This window comes from Amblyomma maculatum, chromosome 6 (assembly GCF_055883805.1).
Source record: "Amblyomma maculatum isolate TAMU_Amacu chromosome 6, ASM5588380v1, whole genome shotgun sequence".
Classification (NCBI taxonomy): Eukaryota; Metazoa; Arthropoda; class Arachnida; order Ixodida; family Ixodidae; genus Amblyomma; species Amblyomma maculatum.
In genome coordinates, this window is record NC_139349.1 from 2,825,465 (window position 1) to 2,831,572 (window position 6,108).

At 48.8% G+C, this 6,108-nt stretch overlaps 1 pseudogene; it reads right to left on the reverse strand.

Moving 5' to 3' along the window:
• Positions 1-3,354: 3,354 nt before the first annotated feature.
• Positions 3,355-5,331, reverse strand: LOC146184949 (uncharacterized; annotated as a pseudogene).
• Between the last annotated feature and the right edge of the window lie 777 nt (positions 5,332-6,108).

Sequence of the window (6,108 nt, forward strand, 5' to 3'; positions counted from 1 at the left end):
ATAATTTTCGTGTGCCTAGCGGAATCGGCGGTTAGTGATTTATAGTGTATTTTCATCGCTTAATGCAAGAGCTGCTTTACATGTGTACGGAGCGACTATAAAAAGGCCGCAGAGAAGGCCTGTTTTCAAAGGCACGCCCAGATATATTCGCGGACAATGAAACGATGTGCCGCTTCTATTGAACTGTGATATAGGATGACCCAAGGTAGTTTAAAATCCTATTATGCAAGGATAACCGCCAGCGAAAGAGTGTATGAAGTCCCTGTGCGGAGTTAATTCTGTGATTGTTAGAGCGTACCTTTTTATTACGGCAAGGCCCTTCTCTCAACAACCTCTGCAGAAGAGCTATCTTGTTTTCTGCACTTCTTTTCTGCGTACAAGCTCGGACAGATATACAGTGTCGTGTTTGAGAGCCAAATGCTTTATTTCATGGCAGCACAGACACAACGCGCAGACACCAGATGACTACTTTTAGACTGCGCCGGCTTTTTTATGCGTGTTTTTATTAAGTCTTGAAAGTTCTGAGCCCATCGACATCGTCAAGCGTTTCTAATTTTCTCGGACTCTTGTACTGTTGCCCTGACAAATTGATGTTTTCAAGGTCCAGTGAAAACCGGGAGGGAAGTCGTATTTTGATTTTACTGGATAAAGCAAAAATGATTCACTTTAAGAATTTATCACAGCCAGGATGTCAGCGATGATGCATAGGCAGCCAAACAACTTGACCTCAAACGTACCTCCCGTTGTCCAAGCCTGTCACAAGTCACGCATTTAGTGGGTCAGGCATTTCTTATCACATCTCTCCTCACCGCGACGGGTCTGTTGTGGGTCATTCCCTTAATTTTATCATTCCGAATTTTACTTTGTTTTAGCTACATTGCCTAAACCATCATGGCGCCTTTCAGCAGTGGCCTTGTTGGCATGAACTTCTAGTTCCCGCTAGGGGCGGGGCCTGTTTGTCTGAGTTTCGAAAAAAAGCCAAGTAGAGGCAGAGAGTCGAAAATCGATGCAGCAAACTGGAAGAGCTTTATCAGACGCCCAGGCTTCCTCTTCTCCTCTTCCGCCGTCGATGATATTAAAAGGTTTAAAGCAACTGGGTCAGCTCATGTTGGAAAAGAACGATGAAACAAAATTCCGCAACAAAATCCACCAGGGAGCAGACACCTTTTTTTCCTCCTTTGATGCAAGTGTGGCACCCACTTATCTAAAGCTCACTCTGCACTCATCTGGTCCAGAGCTATAGTGAACGCTTGGAAATGTGATTAACAAAGTAGGGTGGATTATAGCAAAAAACCTCAATCAATTTTGAGAAGCTTGCCACATAGTTGGTCCGCTAAAGCTCTTATACGGGTATATATAGAGGAAGCTTATTATTTGATCATCTTCGATCTCAATGTAGTGCGATGTGTTATTGTGTCGGCACAAGAAAGTACGACTCGACATGCTTTTCATAGTGCGTACCTGCAGTTTTTGTCTATATTTACATGTTTTGCCGGTGCAGAATGAACTTCGGTGAAGCGTGTTTTGCGCGGATTAATTCTATATTAGTCTTCCATGAGGTGCGTATACAGACTCCTTCTGCTTTACCCTTGAGCATAACCTTCACCCAGTCTTCCCGGGATGCGGATGTACGTAAGTAAATGAATAAAAGCGACTCGTCTGAAGCGCCTGCGTGTATGATGGGACGTGCGTACCCAGTACGCAAACGCCACCACCGGTGAAATGACAGACAATATTACTGTTTGCCAAATAACATATGGAATACAACCCACGAAGGGAGGTCGGCCAAGACTTGGGCAGCAGTCTGTAAGAGAGGTTTATATTTATTTATTTGTGTTTGATATATGTATATTTATGTAGCGGTACGAAAATAACATTGCGGCCATTACGCTTCAATGGTTTCTACCGAATGCGCGCAGTTCAAATATCGCGCGCCCTCTACCTTATCGTATTCGTTACTGCTCTCCTTGGTCAGTTTCCAAAACGAACCTGTGCTTTCTTTTAACTGCTTACGGAAGCATTATTGTGCTGCAGAACCGCACTCATACCCGATAAAGCCTGTTAAGAAAATGAGCAGACGTTTAACATAGTTAAGCATGGGATTGGGCACTTTTAGTTGGTTTTACGTGGTAAATGTGCGTACGTATCGCTCACTGCGTTGTGTGCGCTAGAAACGTCGAGAACACGGCACCTTTAGTTGGCCGTGCCACATCGTCCACCGCAAGTGGTGTGCATGTTGGCACGATTTATTGACAATAAGTCAAAGCACATGCGTTCTGGTTTGAAAACTATTTTCAACTGTAATGACTGGCGAGAAGAATAGTCGCACTAGCAACCTTTCTATTATGAGGAGAAAAACTGCACAAAGTGAAGAAAATGCAAGCCACAAGCCAAAGCGACAAGAAGCTTGAGAGTGGATGTCGATGCTGCGACGACCACATAAACAGCTTGCTGATAGGCCTATCAGCTTGAAATTTTCGAAGTTATCTAGAAAACAAGCGATATTATAGCTTACACCTTATTGCGTGGGTAAGAGTGAGTTTAATGAAAGAACGCCGCCCTTTAGAGCGAGCTATCACGTCGGAGAAAGCAGCGGCGAGGTGTATTCGTTCCGGAGCGGGCAACCAGCACGACGCCATGTTGTCAACGCATCGCGCAACGCACGCAGCAACTGGCGTACGCAGGGATTTGATGCGTGTGTGCATCCACAAGACAGGCTGCATTACGTACGGATAAGTGCACGCACATTCTTTACCGCCATCCTTGCTGTGTATGCATTGTCACTGCGTACGCTCAACTAAAAGTGTCTATTCAGAGAAAACACGGCATGGTTACGCTCGGTAGGAGTCTTTCGTAGTTGGACTCAACTGGCATCGGTATGACGCACTACGCGCGCCATCATCACTACTGGCACCCATGGCTGCCTCTGAGTCGAGGCGCGGTTGCTCCTCGTCTGTTATTCCTTTTGATTGACGTCATGACTTCGCCCCCGTAATTATTCACGTTCTCCATCCCTTCCACACACACCTCAGCTCCACGTTTCAGATATCGAGGGTCACCCAAAGGCTGCCTATATTTTAGAGTCGATGTCACGACCTTGTTGGTCCACAAGGTTACACTTTAAGCAGTCAGATATTTTGGGGAAAGGCATCAGTAAATTTTGTAGCCAGATTTTCTAATGTGGCCCTTGAAAGTCATTGGCTAGCCCGCGCTGACATTTGTTGTTTTATAGAAGAAAGGCACAGTGTCTGTCATATTTTTGTGGACAGAGAGAGAGAGAGAGAGAAAACCTTTATTAGACGTAGGAATTCGGGCCGCGCAGGCCCCTGGGTCCCCGCACGACCCCACTGAGATTCAGGTGTTTATATCCCTGAGGAGCATAACACTGGCAGCCCTGCGGGTGGCGATGGTCTGCACGGCCGGGTCCTCTGAACAAGCAGGGTCTCTCAGTCCTCCCAGGTCTTCAGTTGCTCTAGGCCCCGTGGGGGACGGTCCGTCGGGCAGAGGGAGAGGATGTGAATTAAAGAGGCAAAGGGTTCTGGGCAAAGGGTACAAGCAGGAGTGTGGAAGGAGGGATGGTAGTGGGAAAGGGTAAGGGGTGAAAGAAGAGTGTGTGTTTGCAGTCTGCGCCATAGTGTTGCGTGTTCATTGTCTAGGGTGGGGTGGGGTGGGGGGTAGAGCTGGCGCGAGGCTCTGTAGGCCTGCGTCAGCTCGCTGAACGAGTGCATGCGCTCCTTCGTAAATCCCGGATTAGAGGCCACCTGAGCTCGGTTTAAAGAACCTCGAGCTAAAAGGTTGGCAGCCTCGTTTCCGGGATTCCCGGAGTGCGCAGGCACCTATATCAGCTCCACATGGCGGGGTGGGGGTGCATCGGGCGAGTCCAGTATGCTAAAAGCAGGGACATGGCCTCGGCCACGTGCAAAATTTAGAATTGCTGTTTTTGAATCAGGTAAAATGTACTGGGCTTCTGTGAGAGTTATGGCTAATGCAATGGCAGCTTCCTCTGCAGCTTCTGGGGAGGTGTCTGGGGGGAGAGGTAATGTGATAAGAGGGGATGAGGAGAAATCCACCACGGCTGCGGTCGCTTCATCACCCGTGCATGCAGCGTCCACCCGTACGGCGTCCGACGCACCACCATAATATCGGTGGAGCGCCTTTGCACGTGCTCTGCGGCGTTGATCATGGTGGGATGGATGCATATTTTTCGAGAGTGGCTTGATAAATAGTCCTTGTGGATATGTCGAGGGATGGAGAGAAGGGTGGGGTCGTTAGCTGGTATCCTGATTCCAAGGGAGTCTAGCATATACCGTCCAGTGGATGTTTGCGTGAGTCTGATGTATTGAGCTTGTCGGTGGGCCTCCACGAGCTCCCCAATCGTGTTGTGATGACCCAGGCCTAGCAATCTGTCTGTGACTGTGTTGAGGGGAAGGTGAAGTGCGACCCTGTATGTCTTGCGGATCAAGGCATCCAAAGCGTTTTTGTCATGTTTGGACAGTTTTAGGTAAGAAGTTGTGTAAAGCACACGACTGAAGACGAAGGCATGGATGAGGTGACAAAGATCGCGCTCCCTCATGCCCCTATGGTGGCCCGAAACCCTGTGGATGAGGTGCGATATCGCACCTGCAAATTGCCAGAGTTTCTTTAGGGTGGTGGTGTTTTTACCATTGCTCTGGATGTGTAGACCCAATACGCGGAGGGTTTCAACCTCCGGTACTGGGCTCCCATTCAGTTCAATAGTATTAGGGGATTGGGGAAATGTCGTTTCTGGGGGCGGATGAGCAGCAGTTCGGAGTTATCTGGGGAGCAAGACAGTCCGATGCTCCTTGTGTAATTTTCGGTCTGCGTGGCTGCTTCCTGTAAGGTGTCTTCTATATCGCCATCACTGCCGTGAGCGGTCCACAGCGTGACGTCGTCGGCATAGAGGGTGTGTTTCAGATGCGGGATGTCTGACAGTTTTCGGGCGAGGGGGATTAGGGTGACGTTAAATAAAAAAGGGTAGAGGACGAACCCTTGCGGGGTGCCGACACTTTGAAGCGTGTAGGAGGAGGAAGAAAGAGGGTCGAAGTGTACCTTAGCCGTGCGGACAGTGAGGAATGCTCGAATACAAGTGTACGTTCGTGCACCTACATTCAATGTGTATAGGGCAGTCATGATCGCCTGATGTTTGATGCGATCAAAAGCTTTGAAAAGATCCAAAGCTACGACTGCCGTGGTGTGAGAAGGAAGTAGTGGGTCAAAAATGTCGTGGTTGAGTTGCGGCATGGCGTCCTGTGCGGACAGATGGGGTCGGAATTCCACCATGCTGTGCGGATATGGATTGTTGTCTGCCATATACGCTGTAAGTCTCGTTAACACGACATGTTCGAAAAGCTTCCCGAGGCAAGAGGTTAGCGAAATAGGGCGAAAGTTTTTGAGTGTAAGTGGTTTGTTAGGTTTGGATATAAATATAACCTTCGCATGACGCCAGGACTGCGGGAGGACACCCTTCACGCAGCGCTGGTTAAATTATGCCGTAAGTTTGGTGATCGACTGGTCTTCCAGATTACGAAGCATGGCGTTTGTGATTTGGTCCAGACCAGGTGCGGAGTTTGTTCGGAGACTAAGAAGGGCTGCTCTGACTTCCGTCTCCGTGAACTCTGTGTCCAATGTCGATTTGGGCTTTCCTGTATACGGGGGTAGAGGTGTGGGGGCTCCCGGAGAGGTGTATGTGTTTTGAAGTGTGTCTAGGAGGGCGTCAGGGTCTTCAATATGTTCGTGTATGAGGCGTGTCACGTGATGTGTTGTTGAAGTGGTGCGTGTAGGGCCAATGAGATGTCGGAGACGTTACCATGCGTGTTTGGTGGACAGTTTTCCGACAATGCTATCACATACTTGTCCCCAATTGGATCTTCCCAGGATGCCATGATAAGCCTCCCAGAGGTGGGCTAGGCGTGAGTCAAGGGTAGGGGTTTCGGTTGTAGTTTCTAAGTGTCGCGTGTTGTGGTGAACGTCATCCATAAGTCATTGCACCCAGCGCCGATGTCTTTGATGGGAGCGTATGAGTGGGCGGTTCGCGAAGCGCGAAAGGCATCCCAGTTAATTAGTTTGTGTGCTGTGCACGTGTGACGG